Source organism: Rattus norvegicus, chromosome 1, assembly GCF_036323735.1.
Source record: "Rattus norvegicus strain BN/NHsdMcwi chromosome 1, GRCr8, whole genome shotgun sequence".
Classification (NCBI taxonomy): domain Eukaryota; kingdom Metazoa; phylum Chordata; class Mammalia; order Rodentia; family Muridae; genus Rattus; species Rattus norvegicus.
In genome coordinates, this window is record NC_086019.1 from 124,988,923 (window position 1) to 125,012,970 (window position 24,048).

Consider the following 24,048-nt stretch of genomic DNA (forward strand, 5'->3'; position numbering starts at 1 on the left):
CCCTTGCCTTTTCCATTTCACATTGTCCTCAATGTCTCAAAGCAGTTGGTGAGTGTTGAGTTCAATGCTAAGGCAAATGGCTGAGACAACTGTAACATCAAAACAGAGAGGCCTTCAGGTTCTGTCAGTAACTTTTAGTCCTTACCTGTTAAAAGTTTAGCTGGCATACCCAGCCCTTTAACAAGAACTCTTCAGCTGAGGTACTGGGGTGACATTCAGTCAGAGGTTCTATAAAATCCTAACATTTGGTTGCCTGCCCCTTTTGTCATTTTTGCTCCCTGGTTCCTGCACCTGGTCCTTCTTTCTTCTGATTCTATTCCCTTTCCCTCTCTCCTCACATGGCTCAGGATCCTGAATTCTCTGGACTCTCCCAGATGTGTCTGCCTCTGACTATGCTCTCCCTTTTTTCTACAGTAAATGTTCTCCTCAATCATACCTAGGAACATCCATGTGCTTTCCTTACCTTTTCATTTATTTTTTAAGTGGGGGAAAATAAATATTGTACATTTCTGGTTATTAGATGTCTGGTGTTCAAATCTAACAAGAAAAATCTTCAATTTTGTGAAAGGGCACAAGACCTTTTGTAAAATTAAACATGCAGTAATCAAAAGAAATGTAGATTGTAGAAAAATATAAAGTTCAGTCTAATTATTTTTCATGAGCAATCTACAATCAATAAAGAAATGATAAAGCAAATGGCTTTACAATACCAGAATTTCTTGGTTGTAATCTCCAGTGTTAGAATCTCAGTATGCTGAGAGAAAGCATGGCTTTAATGCTTGAGTTGCAACAACATTGCACAGCATAGTGAGACCCTGTATTAGAAATAAATGAAACAAATTAAACTAAAGCATATGAATGAGTGAAGATGAGTATACTGAAAGCAATAAACATTTATTCAAGATTTTTAAAAACATGCATATCTGTTTTTAAATCTTCTAATTCATTGACTTTATGAAGGAAATACTTTTCAAATCTATTAAAAGAATAAAAATATTACATCCAGAGCCAATATAGATTAATTTTTGTCTTATGATCAACCAAATATAAACTTCATAAGGAACTGCCATAAGAGAGCCAAAATTGACACAATAATAAAATAGAAAAGTAAAGATGGAGAATTTGAATTTTCAATCATCTTTCAAAACTAAGGGCAAATTAGTTTCAAGATTATGTGGTATATGGCTAAAAAGAAGTTAGTTAAGTAAAATTGGGTACTTTAAATTAATTCATAGATAGATGATAGATAGATAGATAGATAGATAGATAGATAGATAGATAGATATAGATAGGTGTAAATAGATATAGATATAGATAATAGATATAGATATAGATATTTGTGTATATGACCATGGGTGAGTGAGGGTTCTGCTATATATACAGAGGTGTATGATTACAAGGACACCGTTATGTCTCTAGCTCAATTGAATTCTAGCTTATTACCATTGAGTTTGAGATTTTCATAGATCTTATACCTTAGCAGCTCATTGGACTTGCAGAACAAATTTGGAATTAAAATGCCTTCTATCATTCCCTCATATTATTTTGCTTTGGAAATTCTACAAGTCAAAATCTATATCCTCATATTCCATGACAAACATTTCATGAATGAGCATTCTCCTTACCGTAAATCACACATAAGAGAGTCAGAAACACACACACACACACACACACACACACACACACAAACACACAAACGCAAACATATACACATTCTCGCACACTTGCATGCGTGTACCAATGATTCTACAAAGGTTTTGAGATTTGCAGTAGTCACAGAAATTTTTAAATTGGAAGCAGTGAAGAAAATAAGAAAATGTAATTCTTGGCTCAATAACACAAAACATAGATTAAAATTGTCCATGTAACAATACATACCAAAAAACTTGAAAACCCTGCAAAGAAAGCAAAATATTATGAATTAGTTTTTGGTATATTGGTGAAAAATAATTAGTAATATGGAGTAAGAAATTACTGAAAAATTAAATGTTGCAATTAACACAAAATATACATTCTGTAAAATAAAGTATATATTCAAACAATTATTATGACACAAATATAGAACTTTAGTTGTCAATGAACTACTGAGTGAAGAGGATGCCCCAAAAAACAAAGGGGAGTATACACACAAAACTAATATGTTTGGTCACATTAATACCTTATTCAAATGCTCCCCTTGGTTTTCACAATTTCTCAGTATTATCCCACTCATGGATCATATTGCAATAAATTGATGAGATATGAAAGAGCAATCACAGCAGAATCGACAAGTAAAATGAAGTAAAATTTAAATTCACAATACATATAACATGAATTAATAAAAGTATAACTCGATAAATATAAGCATATAATTTCATATCACATTGGAAAAGTCTACTATTCTGCAAGTATTATATTCTTAAAGAAAAAAATTTAAATATTAAATATAAGAACATCATAATTAATGCCCAATAGTCATTTCTACAAAGCATTTCTAAGAGTATTAAAGAAGAAAATATACAAATGATTATGTGAATACACTAAGGATGGTCAACATTAAAAGGGAATCATTAATTTATATTTATTCCAAGCTATCTAATAAATTTAGAGTATTTACATGAAATTACAAATACTTTAGAAAACAATATTCAAACAAGGAGCTACGCCTATCTAAAAAAAAAAGAAAAAGAAAAAGAAAAAGAAAAAGAAAAAGAAAAAGAAAAAGAAAGGAACACACTGGAATCAGGAGAAATTCATTTGAATTTGTGGGTCCGGGAGACTACCTTAAGTGCATAGTCTATTGCAGACTCTTGGTTACGTTCAATATGTTGCAGTTAAATTCCTATTGCTGAAATACTGATTTTAAAAATGGAATTATAGAAATTTGAACAGTAACTACCCCTGTTAGTGCCTGGTCCCTTAGTGCTTTCCAAGAGCAGAGAGGTGTTATAAATGAAGCTGTTAAGAGAGAAAAGTACTCAACTGTAAAATTTAGCTATAATGAATTTGAAAGACAATGGCCAGCCTGGCAATGTATCATTAAATGTGTAAGATGTTAGACTCCAGAGAATTAAATAACCCTATTAAAACGGGGTACAGAGCTAAACAAAGAATTCTCAACTGAGGAATACCTAATGGCTGAGAAGCACATAAAGTAATGTTCAACATCCCTAGTCATAAGGGGAATGCAAATCAAAACAATCCTGAGATTCCACCTCACACCAGTCAGAATGGCTAAGTTAAAAAAAATCACATGACAGTAGATTCTGGTGAGGATGTGGAGGAATAGGAACATTTCTCCATTGTTGGTGGGATTGCAAGCTGGTACAACTATTCTGGAAATCAGTCTGGTGGTTCCTCAGAAAACTGGACATAGTAATAACTGAGGACCCAGCTATGCCACTGTTGGGAATACACCCATAAGATGCTCCAACATATAATAAGGACACATGCTCCACTATGTTCATAGTAGCCTTATTTATGATATCCAGAAGATGAAAAGAGCCCAGATGTCCCACAACACAGGAATGGATACAGGAAATGTGATATACTTACACAATGGAGTACTACGGAGGTACTCATGACTCTAGTCACATATGTATGAGAGGATGGCACTGTCCAGCATCAGTAGGAGGAAAAGACTTTGGTCCTCCGAAGGCACATTTCCCCCACTCTAGGGGAATGCCAGGGCACTGAGATGGAGTTGGTGAGTGGGAGTGGGGACATCCTCAGAGAAGCAGAGAGAGGGAGTATGGGAGAGGGAGAAAGGGGATAAAATTTGAAATGTAAATACATAAAATATCCAAGAAAAATAACATAAAAATGTCTACTGACTTAGACATCATATCAATAGTTATTACCAAAGTAATTGGACTCATTTCCTGGTTAAAATGAAGTAAACTATGCCTCACATTGTAAACCAGCATACAACACTTGACTAGTGTGGCCATGAAATATAGAGGACCTTACTGCCATTTAAATAAAATGTTATATACATTAACTACATTGCTTCATAATTTTGTGAAGCTGGGAACGTCAAACTGATTCAGGGGTTTTATTTATACACAATATGTATTTTGGCTTTGTATAGATGTATATATGTAACAATAACAAGTAATGAAGAGCTAATTCATTAAAAACTAGAGTTGTGAGTAAACAGCAAGAGGTTTAGCTACAGAGATGTGGAAAACACACTGGCCTTTCATTAAATTCTCACATTCATTATAAAAAGATACAGCCAGAGGACTTGGCAGAGATTCAGAATAAGAGAATGTAGGAAGAAACAGAAGGATTGAGATGAATATGACCAAAACTCATTATGTAAATGTATAAAAACATATTTATTAAGGAAGTTAAACCCAAGAACTAAAAAAAAATCAGGCCATGTACTGTACTGAAATTTCATAATTACATAGAAGGAAGTAATACAATCTGAAAAGGATCACTAACGTTCAACAAATTAAAAAGAAAAATATACAGTGGATGCCACTTCACAAACATTTCTTAGGCATACCCTTAGAGCAAATAGGGTAGAAAATGAAAAGTGAGTATTTCTAAGGAGAGAACAAACTATATCTAGTTGGAAATAACATCGTGTTGTTTCTATAAAATGAGTAAGGCATACACAAAAATGTGGTTTTAAAATATGCCTAAGAAACATGTTAGTATAGGAGGAAAACAACAGATTTAATGGATTTTATGTGAAAACTGTTAATAATTGGAAACCAAATGTAAAATGCTCAACAAATTAAAAAGCGAAGAGAAAAGAGGCCCACGATTTACTATACCATGACTAGGTGTTTGACTGTGTCTTCAATGAAAGTTTCTCAGAACTTAGTGGAGAAAAAGCACCTCATTCCCTGAGTCTGAGCTCACCATAAGGAGCATGCAGAGACCCTGCATCAGGAACCTAAAATGGAAAGGAAAATGTTTAGGAATCAATTATTGATTAATTGTAAAATATGAACACTTGAACAGTAAATCATTTCCATATAATTAGTCAGATCTATATCAGATTTAGAAACATCCAAATTACTAGACAAATCTTTTTAACATTAGTATGAGTGCAGTATTCACAAGCAATGTGAAGATTGGGTAGATTAAGCATCAAAGCCACCATGTGTGTTATGCTCTTGTTCTTATTATCAACATAATTATAAAATTTGTACAAAACCACCAGAAATCCAGTACCAGTGAAATTGTCCAGAAAATAAGAACAAGATCAATGTACTCCAATCACATTTCCTCTTTAAAAACAATGGCCAAGATAGTCCTGTGGGAGATCAGATACCATAGTCAGGCTACAGCTTTAGGGAGAGCCTCCACTACATTTATGGGGAGAGCACAACATGGAGACAGAGCTGCATGTTTTCTATATGTGTGCCAGGGCCTCATTCCTTGTAGGTTCTTTGGTAGGTGGCTCAGCCTGAGAGCTCCCAGAGGTGCAGGTTATTTGACTCTGTTGCAAAAAGAGAATCCCATCCCTTTCAGGGTGCACGTTGGGGGAGGACTCAAATGAGAAGGGGAGGGAGATGAAGGGAGGGACCAGGTGAAGGGGAACCAGATAGGGACAGTGCTTAGGATGTAAATAAATGATTGAATAAATTAATTAAAGTTGATAAAAATTATTGGGATATGACCATATACATATCAGTACAAAATTTTTTGATATAAATTAAAGGATCAAAAATAATATTTACTACCTATCATTTAACTTATGTTACAAATTTCCAAAATATGGTGATATCAGACGCAGGCCCTAAGGAGGTTTTTCTCCACCAAATTTTGATAAGCTTTCACTGAAGACATAGTCACCACACTTAGCCAGTGGTATGGTAAAATATGGGCCTTTTTTGCTTCCATTTAGATTATTAATTTTTAGCACTTTTCTCTTTGGTTTCCAGGTATTAATTGTTTTCGCATAAAATTTTTAAGAAGTTTCTCAAATCTTCTGTTTCAAATTTATAATACAGAAAAATTGGATTTTTCACGGCGTATGTACTCAAATTTTGTATTTGCCTATTTAAGGGTGCGTGAGTGCATGCGGGAGTGCAGGAGTGTGTGTGTGTGTGTGTGTGTGTGTGTGTGTGTGTGTGTGTGTGTGTGTGTATGTGTGATAACAAACAATAAAAAGATGTCAAGTTCCCATCTTTTCCCAGATATGACCAGTCCCACAGCTCTCTGTAACCAGATCCCCTGGGGAAAGTGCAGGACTCTAAGAAGTGTGGACAATCTTGAGAGTACAGGGGAGACCACCACTTCTGTTCACATTCCTGGCCCAAGTGGAATCTGGCTAGAGCTCTCTGTACACAGGACCTTAGGAGCAGTCAGGGACAGGATTCCTCTGGTTAAATCCAAATCTTGCTTTTTCAGTGTGTTTGCATACCCAGTATTTGCTTTGGTGGGAGAACTGCATTCTGATGATGCCAAGTAGCCTTGGTTTCTGTTGCTTAGGTTCCTGAAATTACCACTCACAATCTGGTTATCTCTGGTGTCAGTTGGACTTGCTATCTCTGACAGTGGCTTTACCCTCCTGAAAGCCTGTGCGTCAGCCCTCCTGGAGATAGGCTTTCTCCCATCAGGATCTCAGGTACAAAGAGAGCTCTGTCACAGGGTCAGCACCAGGAGCAGACAGAAACCAGAAGGATCCTGTACCAGACTACTCCTCAGTTCCTGTGTCCAGAAGGCTCTAGGCAGAAGAAGCTAAGAATGGTGACCCTATAGAAAGACCAGCAATCTCAACTAACCTGGACCCCCAAGATCTTTGACACTGATCCACCAACCAGGCAGCATACACTAATGTATAAGGTCTCCAACACATATATAGCAGAGGACTGCCTGGTCTGGTATCCGTGAGAGAAGATGTACCTACATGTGTGTGGGGGGTATTTCCTAATTTTTTTAATGTACTATTTAATTACAACATTTCTGCCTTCTCTTTTCTCCTTCAATCTCTTCCATATACCACTACATGCTCTCCTTAAATTTACCAACTTATTCTTAAAATAGTCTTTGTTGGATATATACATACATATATATAGAGATTTATTTTTTTCAGGATAACCTGTTCATTCTGATATTGTTACTTGCACATATGTTTAAAGCCAGACTTTTGGGTACTACACGGCCAATTGGTTTGCTAGTCCCTAAGATGTCAATAATTCCCTTTCCCAGGTTTTGTCTTTTACCTATCATAATTGGCACATGGTTGAATCTGTGTTGGCTTATCTTTTTCTAGCTTAGCATGTTCCTGTGCGCTATCCTTATCAGCTGTTTTTCAGTAAGTCTTGTTCCTGAAACTGTATTTATTAATAAAATACCAGATATCGTTGCAAATGCAAGAACATCTGGGCCTTACACTTTTCTTCTATATTTGACATAATCTTGCCTAAGGATTAGGTTTGTGCAAGCTTACAAAAGATGAATACCAACAGCAGTCTTTTCCATCTATGATGGCTATGACGGAGAGATATCATATTTAGTATTTGTCAGTATTATTGAAGTCATGGTTACTGGAGGAGAATCTTCAACCACAAATTTGGTAAACAGCATAATATCTCACTGCAACTTATAATTGATTTCATCTTCAGTGGTAAGATTATCCTCCTGCATGTCAAGAAACTTCTCTTTGAATGAGACAGAGACCATGACAAACAAACAGAAAAACAAACAACAAACATGTAAAAAAAATAAAAACAGCAATAATATCTATCAAAATATAGACATGTGGAACCCAGTACCAAAGTATTTGAATTACCTATTTAGGACTGCCTGTGTTGTACATAGATATTCAGAAATCCATGGCATTGTTGGAGTCTACTGTACTGAAAGCATCCCTGAAGAAAATCCCCCCTCATTCATCAAGCCATGAAATTCTAAAGAAACTAAAATCTGGGTGCATCTACCAGCCATGCTGAGATTTTTGCTAAGCAACGACAAGTCCTGTATATGCAGTCATATTGTCTAAGGACCCATGTGGGGCAAGTAGACTATGCCACCAGACAAAAGAACTGGTAAGGTTGAAGCAGGTTGAAAACCACAGTAAATCTCATAATTGAGAACATCTGGCACAGGGATCAGCTTCTAGCCAGGCTCTACCTATTCTGGAATATGTGAACATGCCACCCCACTGAGAGGACCAGGAAAATTGGTCACACAGCATTTTTTTATTTCTACATTTTTATATCTTTATTATTATTGTATTTTAGTTTTTTTAAATTTTATTTATTTTATTTTAATTTCTGTCACCTAGAAATAAATACAGGTGCTCTCTATTAAAGGCAAGAGTGTTGCTACCTGAGTCAACTTATTCCTATATGTATTTGATCTTATAAATAAGTAACAGGCACAGCCATAGCCACTGGAAAGAGAGAAAGTTATGAAGCCTGCACAGCGGTTTGACATAGTTCTAGCAAAGCTGACAGGATTGCTGCAATCACTGTCCTAGTATCCCTAACTTTCGGATTTCTGTTTCTGCTCATCACAGTATTGAGGACTTTCTGTATTATGACTCACATCGTGACTTTTCCTGAGTAAAATAAGTCTAAGGGAGATAATGGGCATTGAAAAAAATGACTTACAGCTGCCAGTTTTTTGAGCCAGTATAATTGTTATCTGAACTTTAAATTCAACATTTAAATTAGTGTTACACTCACCATCAGCAAAATAGCTTCACTTTGCAGCTGAAGGTGACCATTACAATAATCTAATTGTAAAAATGTAACTGACAGTGCTCTATTCCCAATGTCAATTGAATGATAAAAGAAAAACCCTTACTCAACACATAATACTCAGAGAAGACACAGAGGTAACAAAAAATATGTTTCAGAGGAACAGCATCTCTGCTGTAAAAACTGACTTCTATATATGACAAAGAAGCTGTATCCAAAAAATGCAAAGTAAGAATACACAGTGATTAGTAATAAGGTGACACCTCAAGAGGAACAGTAAAGTGCATGGTAGAAGGTGAAAGGTCCCACAGCTGGATGAAGAACTTAGATGCTAAAATATGTCCAAGTATTCTATAGCATTGATTGGAGAGATAAAAGAAGTATTTCAGACCTAAATAAATGCATATACAACATATATTTGAGAAATATACAACTGCTGATGGATTCAGATGTTGGTCATTAACTATACATATTTTTATGTATGCACATACAAATGTTAATAAGAATATGCCATGTTGTAGGATTCTGTAATTTCAGTGTTGAATTATCTTTATTATTGTTTCAGAGACTTAAATGTAGTGCTACAGGTTTTCAGTGGCATTCTGATTTTGGGATGTCACATGATAATCTCTGTATTGCTAGCCTAATCTGGCTCCTCTTACCCATTTGATCCCAGACCTGTAAAGACCAATAACTGACATTTAATTTTTTCCTCTTTTCTCACCTATACATACTACATTAGAGGCAATACCAAATAGCCTCACAAAGTTTATGCTATGGCTTTTACCTTACAGCACAAGTGACTCTGTAGGATGGCATTCAACATTATATAAATTTCTCAGTACCCGCAACAGTAGACACATTGCTAATTCTGTTACTAATGTGCTATTCCCAGGCACAAATCAGTCACAAACAATAAACATGATAAAGGAAAAGACAGCTATTCTGTGGTTTCTCTAGCCCCTAGCCACTGTCCAGTTGACCTCATCTTATTGTTGTATGTTGCCACATTCTGTATTGTCCATTTCTTTGCTATCAACTCCCTACTATGTTAAAAAGAAAAAAAGAATGTTACCACCAAGTAAAGTTCTCCCTGTAATCTCCACTAATTTGTACAAATATATTCAACTATTTGTCTTTTTCCTCCTTTCAAGAATAAAATCACTGCTCTTCCCAAACTCAAATTGATTTTGTTTTATTCATTTACATTCTTGTATTCCTTCCGATATTTTCACCAAACTGTCTTTTCCAAGCAAGAAATATATCTTTCATCTAATTGTGTATATGAAGTCACCTTACCTTTGTGATTGATGACCTATTTATTCTAGGCTATCCACCAAACCATTTTAACTTTTGTAGGAGTTGCATAAAACATGTAGCAAATTAGTTGTATACTCTAGAAAATACAGATATGGTACATGATTAAATAAATAATAAAGAAACAGAATTAGGTGCTCCAAAATGAACAGTTAAATGTATTTGTATATACGAATATGGGTGAGTGAAGCGTCTATAATATGTTTTAAGGCAAGGACAAAATGCAGTGCCTGTCTTAATCAAATCCCAGCACATTTTCGTTGAAACAGTTTGTTACTGGTTGTAGAGCTCAGTAGTGTATTAGACTAGCAAATGAATTTTAGTATTATGATGCCATGCCATCAAGCCTTCTTATTATTTTGTATTGATGATTCTAAGTATCCTGATTCGTATCCTCATGGCACATGATGGAATTTTGACAAATAAGTACTCTCCTCAGTCTAACCCCCCAACCATCAATAAATCTTAAACTCTTCTTTGATTTTCAGTAGAAACAATACTTTTCAAATCATTTGAGAAACGTGAACATGATATGAAATTTAATTCCTGATTCAACAGAACAAAAAGTGTATATAAATTGAACCTCTTTTATATACCTATAATTAGAAAGCTTAACAAAGACAGCAATGCTTTTGGAATTAACTTTTGTAGTATAGCTGAAAATAATTAGTAGGGTGGTAACATAATGATCTCAGACATGGGCAATGAGGAAGTTCTCCACTAAGTTCTGGGAAGAATTCACTAAAGACACAGTCACCACACCTAGCTGGACATATAATAATTCATGGATCTTTTACTCTTCCATTTCAATTATTAGTTATCTCTTTTTCTCTTTTGTTTTCAATTATTCATTTCTTGAATGTTAAATTCAATTAATTTTTTGTTTTCCTACATTAATCTGTTTTCTAGTCAATATTAAATCTGTATCTTTCTGTTTTAATATTTCTGCATAAATAACATGATTTTTTAAAAAACTAGATATAGTTTAGTTTTTCTGCTCTAGAAACACTCACTGTTCATTTGCTATACTAATTGCCATAAGGAAAATATCCAGTAACCTGTGAGAGAACATCTGCCAGTATTATTCTTTTTTTTCTATATTTTGGATAATTACTGATTCTTGTACCATTCGAGATAATTTTGTCCATTTAAATTTATCAAATTCCAGTACTGAATATAAATTGATTTGTTGATATTTGTTAATTCTTGTATTCACTGTTTTAACAAATGTTTTCATACATATTTATAATTAGTTTCAGTCATTTTCATATAAAATCTACTATCATACCTTTTTGTCCTTTTGCTATATTTTTAATTTCAAGAATATAGGGCATTAAAACAAGAATAGTATGTTACATAATTGTCACATTTCTGTCTCTTAAACTCTTGCTGTGTTCTCCTTACTCCACTATTAAATTCATTATCACTACTTAATTATTATTGTTACATACACAGGCACACAATAACATAGAATGAATATATAAATATAACCTGTTGCATTCCTTGCTGTTCCTAGCTTTCCAATATTTTGTAGTATAAGGGAAGAAATGGTAGGGCAGTTAGAGATTATGTTTTATGAAAGTGGTGGTGACTTTTAATTCACTAAATTAACTAGCCATATGGTATTAGCTTGTTTTTGTATGATCCATATTGACCTCTTTCTAAGCAGCTCTTGGGTCCATAACTACTGGTAGAAATAGGCCTTAGTAGTGCAATTTTAGCAACATTCACATTTGAAAACAAAAAGAAAAGAGAGAAATGATGCAATTATGCTGGCAAAAATTTTTTGAAACAATAGTCTCTATGGTGTGCATCCATAGAATTTATTGAAATGGAGATAATACCCTCTATGTCCTCAACTGTAGATGGAGCTAATTTGGTATATTCCCATAGCCTCCTACCCTAGTAGAGGATGTTAGAAAAATTCTAGTTTCCTATGGGTACAGGCAATAGAGGAAGAATAAGGGGAGGTCAGGTATCAAATAATTAACTGAAAAATATACATGTGAAAAGTAAGAAGCACTCTAGTGGCAGCTTGAGTTCTCTAAACAGTAAGCACTAAGTTTAAAAATGTAGCAATATTAATACCCATGATAGTGAAAGCTTTCTTTCATATGAAGTAACACAGATAATGCTGGGAAATGTACAAGTCATCTACAAGGTTGAAGAAAAGGAAAGAAATGGAATCTCTTATTTAGGGTGCATTATCTAGCTTCACTGGAAGAATTTGGCCATAGTCTTGCTGTGGCTTGAAATGCCAAGGCTTCTTGTTGTCCAAGAGTTGCCTTCCATTTTCTAGGGAGAAGGGGCAGAGGATTTGATGGGGGCAGAGTTGAGGTGAGATGGATGGACTAGGTAGATAAGGTGGGGAGCTACTATCCTAATGTAAAATAAATTAATAACTTATTCAATAAAATATTTTATAGTAGCAAATACACATAAAAATTAGTTTTTATATATCAAATTGTCAGTCCTAAAAATATAAAATGTAGTAGTGGACACATAACTATATATAGCTATATAGTTATACGTAGTTAGTTATATATAGTTATATACATGCAACTGCGATTTATGTAAGAGTTCATGGATTTGAAAGCAAGGAGGAGTATATAGAAGTATTTAGAAGAGGAAGTTGCAGGGATTAATTTGCAATTATTTTAGAATTACAAAATGTAAATAGATAATTTTTAAAATATTTCCTTTCAAATTGACAGATTTTCTTTTTTCTTTTTTTTTTTATTAACTTGAGTATTTCTTATATACGTTTCGAGTGTTATTCCCTTTCCCGGTTTCTGGGCAAACATTCCCCTCCCCCCTCCCCTTCCTTATGGGTGTTCCCCTCCCCACCCTCCCCCATTGCCGCCCTCCCCCCAACAGTCTAGTTCACTGGGGGTTCAGTCTTAGCAGGACCCAGGGCTTCCCCTTCCACTGGTGCTCTTACTAGGATTTTCTTGTTATTTATCTTCTCCTAGAGAGTCCTGAAAGGCCTGTTCACCCTAAGCACAGCATCCAGAAATTTAAAATATTTGCTCTAAACTCCTGCTTAGTGTGCCACTGAGCTTACAAACTTTCCACCCAGCAATGGTGATGATTTGGGAGAGTTGCAGACCTAGATATTCTCTGCCTTATATAATTGGCAGAAGTTCAACGTGAGCAGCCACCAATACTATAATAATTATTTACTATCATATAAATTAAGCAAGTTTACTAAGCCTTACAAACAAGTAAGTTCATGAGCTCCTTTAACAGTGGGAGTGAATTCAGTATTCCTAGTACAGAAAATGTCCTTCCAAGGACAACTTCAGAGAACATAGACTCACAAAAGATAATATGCACTAACCTACATTGGAATGAAAGACTATTGGAGACAAATGAGCACCTGAAGGAGAGTCCATTCATTTATTGCTAATTTTAACTCAGGTTCAGAATTACACAAGAAAAAGGTAAGAGTGCCTGATTTTTGGTTTGATGTGAAGTCTGAATGTAACCATGAGTATGAGTATTTTCAGGTCTGTCCAAATTACTAAACCTATTTTCTAATTTAATTCTTCTGTCACAAATACATTATTTAATTATTAACTCCTCAGTCTTTCATAAGAATGAATAACAGCCAATAATGAAATAAGGCATAATGATTTCTTACTACTACAAATCTTATATTACTACACATTTTTATCAACAAATAAAATAACATGATGAAATGATACAAAAATAAAATAAATATATATTTTGTTATTCCTAATTCTAGGAAAAGCTTTCCTATCACAATGTGCAGCATTCCCCCGACACTGTCATGTTCTATACTGATCTCGTGGTTTGATGACACAGACTTTATTTAGATCTTCCTCATGGTCCTGAAAAAATTGCTCTCATGATGATATTAGTCACATGGAAAATGGCTATTAAAATGAGGTCACTGAAAATCTGATTGTAGATTTTTAAACAAGATTATATATGTATACAAATTATGACTGCTTCTTTGCTTACATACCATACATTATTAGAAGAAATATAGGGACTACATTATTTTCAGTGTGACTTGAATCATCAGAGAGCCTAAAGATTGGCTTTGTAGCTATGATGAGATATAAACAAACTATGATCCTCATAGTGTAATTGAAGGAACCAATTTTGGTTTTACTGAATCACGTGTTTGAGTACCTAAACATAATTATATACACATTTTTATTGCTGTTTCAACTCTGTCAGTGAAAATTTCATTATTATTAATGAAATCAAAAATATAAGAGCACTATATATATATATACTGTTCTAATATAAAAAATATTAATATAACTTTATATTTAAATTTAAAATTGAGCTTGAGCTTAAATTAAAATTGATTCAGATAAGTCATCTGATAATTGAAATATTAGAGAATGAAATATCATAATAGAGTCTATTATCACTACTTGAATAATATATGAAATCTTACTAAATTACCATGTAACAGCATCTACTTGGGTATCATTAAATTTCTTAAAATGGAGAAGAGGTGGAGATGCTGTTTTACTTCAAGGCTGATTAAGCCAAGCGTGTTTGCACATAGGACAGATGTGAGGCTTTGCCACCATCACTTATGTACTTCAGCTCATTGGATAATGACAACTACTTCTTCACAAAACAAACCCTGTAGACCATCTCACCTGAATTCAAATAGATTCCAGAAGGTAAGATTAACACTCAAGTAAGATAAAAGTAGTTTGAGTGTTGCCATGAGCAGTCTGGACAGGTTCTACATGTTATGGCACATTGACATGCTGCTTTGGGCAATGGTGTACTTTTGGGTGCTGTTCTCTTAACTGAAAACCTTTTAGCCAGCTGCCTGAAAAGGTGCTAACACCTCCAATGGTGTAATATGCATACTGAGGAAAAATCCAGGTGTTGTGTTCCATTGTTTCTGGCAGGTGAACCTGTGTCTGTGACCTTGAATCAACCTGAAAACCAGAGTCCTAACAAACTATTACTGTGAGCAACGTGATGTGGTCTGTTGCATTATGGGACAGCACAACAAATCCATTCTTATAATGTGAAAAAAAATGAAGTGTTTATTGCCAGTGCATCAGCTGTATTAAAGGGTTTGGAGAAAAAATATAGACTATATCAATAGGGCTCTGCTTCTTTAATCTTCTTCAAAGTAGCCCATTCACACACCCTGAAGAGCTCCCTAATGTAAAGCTCATAATAAGAAGTCAGACCAATACTGGAATTTGTCCAGTGAAGTTCTTTCTCATAATGCCAATGACGACAGGAAGTACAGCATTTCCTAGTTAACATGAGAATTCTAGAAATGTGCTAGTGTCTTCCAAACCCAAGAAGAAAGAGGAGGTTTTACAAAAGATGTTGTGCACAATGAAGTAAAAATAGATGGTCCTCTTGCTTCCCATCTCTCTCTGTTCCTATTTCTGAAATTATCATCTCTATTAACATCTCTATCTAATCATAATTTCAACATTCTCACCTGGTGTTATCAATCCAGTATCTTTGAATTAAAGAGTCTGTTCTCCTGAGATCATTAAATTATGAAATACTTCTGTTGTATATATTTGGTGAGTTGTCTCATTGGGTATCACTTGAATATAACTCCTAACCATGTAAGTGAAATTTTCAGAGAATTAAATTAATATAGGACAGCGGTTCTCAAATTATGGGATGGGGCCTAATTAGGATTAAATGATCCTTTTATAGGTATCAACTAAGAACATCAAAATTCAGGAATATTTAATTTATAATTCATAATAGTAACAACGTTAAAGCTTTAAAGAAGCATTGAAAATAATTTTCTGGTTGGGTAACACGACAGCATGAGGAACTGTACTAAAGCCTTGCAGCATGAAGGAGGTTGAGAAGTAATGACAGTATACACAGTAGTCACACGATGTTATTTAATAAATGTGCATTACCTTCACTAGTAACTGTGTTAAGATACAAAACTTACCTCCCTGAACTGGCTCATGAATACAGATGCTAATGAACACATACTACATACTGAGTGAAGATTACAAGGTTAAATCTTCAGACCTGAAAAGAAACAATAAAAGTAATATTATACAGAATGAAAAATTTATATGTGAGAATATACATGCAAGTAGATGAATGTAATATCAATTAGTAAAAAAGGAGGCCAGGAATATGAAAAGGAGTGGATAAAAAATAGAGAAAAATTGCAATTAAATTGTATTGTCTTTTATATGATTATTCACTTTACATCCTGATTGCAGACCCTCTTTTCTTCTATCCTCCAAGCCCCACCCTCACAACTCCTTTCACTACATTAACCATTCACTATCTCCTCAGATTAGGGGAAGCTTTGATGGGTAACAACCTTCCATGGCACAACAAGTTGCAGCAGGATTAAGCACATACACTCCACTGATGTCAGAGAAGGCAACCCAGGTTGGTGAAAGGGATCCAAAGACACGCAACAGTGTCAGAAACAGACCCTTCTCCAATTGTTCGGGGCCTGCATGAAGACCAGGGTACATAAAATATAATTTAATGTGTGATCTGGATGCAATGGACAACAAACACAGAACAGTGTGTGGTACCAAGAGGCTGAACATATATCTGGATGCTTGAACCTATAATCTGGCTATTAACCAGAAGGTTTCCATTTTGCTGTATACTATTCAGATTCTGACTTTGCGCTGCAATGGCAGCTTGCTGATGACTCTTTGCAAGCTCTCTGTGTCAGTTTTTCCAAGTCCTATGATTATATACATGAGCCTACACTTTGGATTAAAAGTTTATATCTATTATAGTGCACTACCAGTGGCTATTTGCTTTAATGAAAGAAATGTTGATTTTGACTCCTGTTCAAGGAATATACCCAGTGAGCATGTGATGCCCTAAGGTGGCAGGATTGTCAAGAAATAGTTTAAGAGTTATTGTAGAAAAGTAAACATATATATATATTTTTTTAACTATTGTGTGTGTTGGTGCATGTGTGTGTGTGTGTGTGTGTGTGTGTGTGTGTGTGTACACACGCATGCACAAATAAACTTTTGGGATGTGGAGATGGTACACATTTGTTGATGGCCATATGTCTGCCAAAGGTTAAACTCTTCAATTATTTCTCTGGTGCCTCCATTTCTTTAAACATTATTGAATATATATGTAAATATTGATTTTGAAAAATCCACCCTCCATATCCTAATCTAAAATTCTTCCCCTATCCTCGCTAATTTGATAACTCACTCTTCTGAGTGTATGATATGTGCATGCACACGTTGTATACATGTGCACATGTCTGTGTACATGTGTGAGCATGCTTATGTGTGTGTATGTGTGTGTGTGTGTGTGTGTGTGAGAGAGAGAGAGAGAGAGAGAGAGAGAGATTATGCATGAGCACATGCAGTTCTCTTACAAAGAGTGAACCCATTTGTCATTTGTACATGCAGGTAAACAACAAAGAACAAATTGTGCTATTCTTCCTCTGGTGTCGTAATTTCTTAAAAATATTTCATTCAAACACATAAATATTGTATGTTTCATAAAGCTACGATCCACACCTTAACCTAAAATCAATACCTATCCTTCTAATACTATGCTGATATCCCTACATATATCTACAACTCTACCTTCTCTTTATATATGCATGAATACTTGCAAGCAGATGTTCCTGCACACATATGTATGTGCATATATGTACATGAATGCCTGAAATTGGGTAAGTAGGTTATGGATTTTAACATTATAATTTAATTATATTTCTGTTCTCCTTTTCCTCCTGCAAATGTTTCTATATAACAATAAAAGCATTTCCTTCAATTTCATTGCTTCATTTTAAAATAATCATGGTTAAATGCATACATGTATATGATATACAGTTGTATTCTTAAATATATATGAAACTTGTTTTTTCTCTTAATGTTTGCTGGATGTTTGTTTTCAAAGAACTTCTGGTACTAAACAACCAATTGGTATTCTCTTCCCTCAAAAAGCCAGTATCTGCCTTTCTCAAATAGTCTCATTTGTCTATGATACTTTGTGTATGGCTGAGCCCTTGTGGACTTTACTTCATCCTCTTTGGAGAGTTCATTTAAATCACCTTATTCAGCTGATTTTTGGTCAATCATGTTGCTCAGTCTCAATCTGATATTACTAAAAGACAGAATATCACAACCAATTTTCTGACTACTGGGCCTTACAATTTTTCTGACACATTTGAGGCAAGGTTTCCTATGAATTCTATATGGAAGTATTCTCTACATGTACTTATCAAGTATACACAAGCTTACCAAAGAGGAGGACAACCAAAAATTTAACCCAAATATGATGGATATGAGAACACTGACCAAGAGAAGTAAAATAATCCTAGGCGTGCAATATTTGCACATAAATCTGGGAAATGACAAACAGCTCTCTAACTGAACATATGACCTAATGAACAAGAGAGAGATCATGCTTAGTACTGGTATCCTACTTAACTCCTCTGCCATAGTAAAGTTATGGTTACAGGAGGAAAATCTACAACCACAAATATATTAAAGCAACATAATTTCTAATTACAATTTATAATCATTTATGGTCAAACCCAAGGATAAGTTTAGTCTTCTCACCTTGTCAAGCACTTCTCTTTCAAATAGATAGACTCATTACAAAACCAATACCAAATCAAACCAAACCAAACCAACCTAAATCAACAACGACAGAAATACATACTAGTCAAACTACAAAATTATGGAGGCCTGTATCCAAGTATTAATAATACATGTTTAGGACAGCCTGCTTGTGCACAGATGCGTGCAAATCTATGGAATTATTAAAGTCTTTGAGAGAAAACACCCCTGAATAAATCTGACTCTACATTCATCAGCACTTCATTAAATATACTGATGTAGTATGTTTTTAGCTACTTGCTAAGGTAGAAGTCTTGTATATGCATTCTTAACTGCCAAGAACTTATCTGTGCAACTTGCTGTTATGTTCAGCAGATAATGTTAGGTTTCAAATATCAACCACCACTGGCTAATTTTAGACAGCAGTTTTCACTAAATTTCAGTTTTGCCAACCAGAAATATTCAGAGATCTGTCATTGGCTACGTTCTAGAATTGTATAACCACAACACTATCCATAATTTTTGGTTAGTCGATAAATAAACGCAGGTGCTCATGATTTAAGGTAAGTGTGTTGCTGCCTGATCCAATGCTCCTCTCATGTATCTTTCACATTAAAAGAAAAATAAACATTTTGATATAATTCCAGGCTTCCTGCTCTATGTAAACCTGCAGTCTTCTGTATCACACCTCTGAAATTTCCTCTAAGATCATCCTTGGGTTTCAATTTCAGTTTCTTAAATAGTTAGAAATGGCAAAGTGCCTGTGTTGTTCGATCTCTGTGGGCCACTAGGATGTGGTGGGACAAGAATACACAGAGGACTCTACCTTACATTCCACATAACAGATGAAGCCAAGTTCTGTGAAAATGTTAAGGTGTAATGTAGTTTCCCGTAGGTTGATTTTAAATTCTCTTACAATTTTAAAGTGGTAAAGAGTTTTCTATTTAATGCAGCATTATATTTTTGTTCTCCTAACCACCATGCTAGTTTAAGGTGAACACTGCAGCTGAGAGTGCTACAAAACGTTTAGGCAAATTCATGGATTTAGTACTTTTCCTCCAGTAACTCCATTATGTAAATATTAGGCCTTAGAGAATTTTCAGCTCAAATCCCCGTGTAATATTTCTGGCCAATAAAGTAGAATCCTATCGTGGTAAAGGAAAAAAGTTATGCCAAACAGTGTAATTCAGAGGTACACTGTGTTTGGTGTAAAAATGTGTGATTAATGTATATGACAGAGTTGTATCTTTAAACTCCCAAAATAAGAATACAAAATGAATAGTAATACATGATACTTGTGGATGGTAGAATTTCAAAACTTCTCACTGCTAGCTTAATAACTATTGGCAAGAAATATTCTTCTCCATGGTCGAGCCATTAGATGCAACAGGTTAGGCAAAAAGTTTAGTCCTCTATGAATGCACACAGACTATATTTGAGAAATATTAAACTGCTAATGTTTCAGCAGTTGTTCGAGATATATATATATATATATATATATATATATATATATGCACGAAACTACAGAAATTAATAAAGTTATGCCATGTTGATGATTTCTGTAACTCTAGGAATAGGAATTTCAGGGTTGAATTGTGTTTAATGATAATGGCCTCAAATACCTAAAGTAATTGTACAGGACTTCCATGAGTTCCTATTTGGTGGTGCTATACACTGTTCTCTATAGCTGGTCTAATCTAGGCCCTCTTACACCTTTAAACTTCATAGCTGTAAGGAACACTAAATTTTCAATTACTCTTCTTTACTATATAACTGCTCTATTGGAGGCCAATAACAAACTTACATCCCCCATGCTTTTGCTATGGTTGTTACCTTACACAAGAAATATATTTCAAGGTTGAAACTCATCATTAGACATATTTTTTCAGTACCTGCTGTAGTAGCCATGTTGCTTCTGCAGCTGCTTACTGATACTTCTGCTATTGATGTGGCATTCTGATGTATAAACCAGGTTTTTATCTGTCAAATATATCTGACAACGAAAACCAGAAAGCACAGACACTGTCCATGCACCCTCACTTTAATGCTTTATTTTACATATTGCCCATTACTCTTCCTACTCTCCTGTCAAGAAAAACCATCAAGTAAAATTTCCCTCTCTAATCTGCCCTAATTTATGTAAATTTTCTTCAGGTACATTTCTCTTTTCCCATATCAAGTACAAAATCATTACTATTCCCAAATCCATCATTCATATCTTCATCTAGATCTTCCTTGTACTCCCAAATCAAATTTAAATCAGACACTCTTTCCCCAAAAAGAATGATAGCTTTCATATAACTCTATGAATAGATTCCTCCTATATTTGTAATCTCTACCTAGCCACAAATCCACTTCTACATTTTTTAGAGTTGAAAAAGACAAGTCATGGCCAATTACCTGTATGTTCTAGAAGAAAAAGAACCCAAAGCAACTAAGTAATAAGAAGGGCCCAAGGCAGAAAGCATGAATCTCACACAGAAAGGGAAATAAAACAGATATTGTATGAGGTGGAATCTGGATGGAGACAGAGTGAGGAGGGGAATGGCTGTCAGAAGTAGGGAGGAGAGTAGTAGAAGACTGGTAGAGAGAAGAGAAATTAATAGGGGTCATTACTGGGACCAGCCTGAGACCTGTGACAGGGGAGACTCCCAGGAATAAGTACGGGAATTTAATAAATTTGAATTGAAAAAATTACAGTACTGAAATTTAACAAAAGTAAATGGATGAAAATACCTAAAACCCTAGAACAATTGGTGATTTTTCAAAAAATAGAAAGAAAATGATACAAGTAGTTACCAATGCACACAACATTTACTGGGCAATATCCTCTGGGAAATTAGTGTACAAAATGTAGTGCATGTGTTTCTAAGGCAAAAATCACAATCTATATCTAGTTGGAAAGAACAGCATTCATTTCAACAGAGACAGACATACACAAAATTACACATTAAACATATGCTAGGAAATATGAAAATACATGAAAACACTAAAGTCTTGGGTGTACTTTACCTGTAAGAAATTAATAATTGAAAAACAAACAGAAAATGTCTCACGAAATTAATAGTTAAAAAGGAGATAAGTAATGCCTGTTGTTTTCTATACTACGAGCTAGGTTTGGTGACTGTCTTTGATGAAAGTTTCTCAAAAGCAATATAGAAATTCTGTACACTGAGGTTCAAGGTCCAATATATATTCTTCATTTTTTTCTCATGCTCAAATTAATTATAAAATTTTTACAGAAACACAAGAAATCATGTATCCTTAAATTTTCGTGAAAATATAAGAGAGGATTGCAATCATATTTTCTATTTTTAAAACTTATTAAAATATGACACTGTACACACAAATTGAAAATTATTTGGGTCTTCCTGGTTGCTGCCGCTGCAGAGAGCCCGTGGGCAGCACCCCACGAGCGAACTTGAGCCTCGGGACCACAGGTAAGACCAACTTTTCTGCTGCAAGAAAGCTGCCTGGTGAGCTTGGGACACAGGGAAGCAGAATTCCTCTAGGACCAGCATGTTCTGTGTTTACCGGAAGTCCCACACCCACGGATCCCGGCCCGCAGCAGCTCTCTGCTCCCAGACCCTGTGCGAGAGAGACCCAACCGCCTGGTCAGGTGGGCACTCCTGAGGCTGCAGAGCGGAAAAGACCACCAACACTGCTCACCCCTGCCCACATCCCTGGCCCAAGAGGAAACTGTATAAGGCCTCTGGGCTCCCGTGGGGGAGGGCCCAGGAGCGGCAGGACCCCTGCCTGAGACACCGCTGGAACCTGAAGGAAACAGACCAGATAAACAGTTCTCTGCACCCAAATCCCGTGGGAGGGAGAGCTAAACCTTCAGAGAGGCAGACAAGCCTGGGAAACCAGAAGAGACTGCTCCCTGCACACACATCTCGGATGCCAGAGGAAAAAGCCAAAGACCATCTGGAACCCTGGTGCACTGAAACTCCCGGAAGGGGCGGCACAGGTCTTCATGGTTGCTGCCGCTGCAGAGAGCCCGTGGGCAGCACCCCACGAGCGAACTCGAGCCTCGGGACCACAGGTAAGACCAAATTTTCTGCTGCAAGAAAGCTGCCTGGTGAACTCAAGACACAGGCCCACAGGAACAGCTGAAGACCTGTAGAGAGGAAAAACTACACGCCCGAAAGCAGAACACTCTGTCCCCATAACTGACTGAAAGAGAGGAAAACAGGTCTACAGCACTCCTGACACACAGGCTTATAGGACAGTCTAGCCACTGTCACAAATAGCAGAACAAAGTAACACTAGAGATAATCTGATGGCGAGAGGCAAGCGCAGGAACCCAAGCAACAGAAACCAAGACTACATGGCACCATCGGAGCCCAATTCTCCCATCAAAACAAACATGGAATATCCAAACACACCAGAAAAGCAAGATCTAGTTTCAAAATCATTTTTGATCATGATGCTGGAGGACTTCAAGAAAGACGTGAAGAACTCCCTTAGAGAACAAGTAGAAGCCTACAAAGAAGAATCGCAAAAATGCCTGAAAGAATTCCAGGAAAACATAAATAAACAAGTAGAAGCCCATAGAGAGGAGACACAAAAATCCCTGAAAGAATTCCAGGAAAACACAATCAAACAGTTGAAGGAATTAAAAATGGAAATAGAAGCAATCAAGAGAGAACACATGGAAACAACCATGGATATAGAAAACAAAAAGAAGTGACAAGGAGCTGTAGATACAAGCTTCACCAACAGAATACAAGAGATGGAAGAGAGAATCTCAGGAGCAGAAGATTCCATAGAAATCATTGAGTCAACTGTCAAAGATAATGTAAAGCGGAAAAAGCTACTGGTCCAAAACATACAGGAAATCCAGGACTCAGTGAGAAGATCAAACCTAAGGATAATAGGTATAGAAGAGAGTGAAGACTCCCAGCTCAAAGAACCAGTAAATATCTTCAACAAAATCATAGAAAAAAATTTCCCTAACCTAAAGAAAAGAGATACCCATAGACATACGAGAAGCCTACAGAATTCCAAATAGATTGGACCAGAAAAGAAACACCTCCCGTCACATAGTTGTCAAAACACCAAACGCACAAAATAAAGAAAGAATATTAAAAGCAGTAAGGGAAAAAGGTCAAGTAACATATAAAGGCAGACCTATCAGAATCACACCAGACTTCTCGCCAGAAACTATGAAGGCCAGAAGATCCTGGACTGATGTCATACAGACCCTAAGAGAACACAAATGCCAGCCCAGGTTACTGTATCCAGCAAAAGTCTCAATTAACATTGATGGAGAAACCAAGATATTCCATGACAAAACCAAATTTACACAATATCTTTCTACAAATCCAGCACTACAAAGGATAATAAATGGTAAAGCCCAACATAAGGAGGCAAGCTATACCCTAGAAGAAGCAAGAAACTAATCGTCTTGGCAACAAAACAAAGAGAATGAAAGCACACAAACATAAACTCACATCCAAATATGAATATAACGGGAAGCAATAATCACTATTCCTTAATATCTCTCAATATCAATGGCC

At 35.6% G+C, this 24,048-nt stretch overlaps 1 long non-coding RNA gene across 1 annotated transcript in view; it reads right to left on the reverse strand.

The window, feature by feature from the left end:
- Positions 1–326: 326 nt before the first annotated feature.
- LOC134483493 (uncharacterized) overlaps positions 327–24,048 on the reverse strand; it is a 40,047-nt gene continuing 16,325 nt past the window's right edge. The window contains exons 2-3 of the long non-coding RNA XR_010060329.1: positions 15,904–15,986; positions 327–4,888 (exon numbers count right to left, since the gene is read on the reverse strand). This is a non-coding gene — a long non-coding RNA (uncharacterized LOC134483493). The remainder of the gene's footprint in view (positions 4,889–15,903; positions 15,987–24,048) is intronic.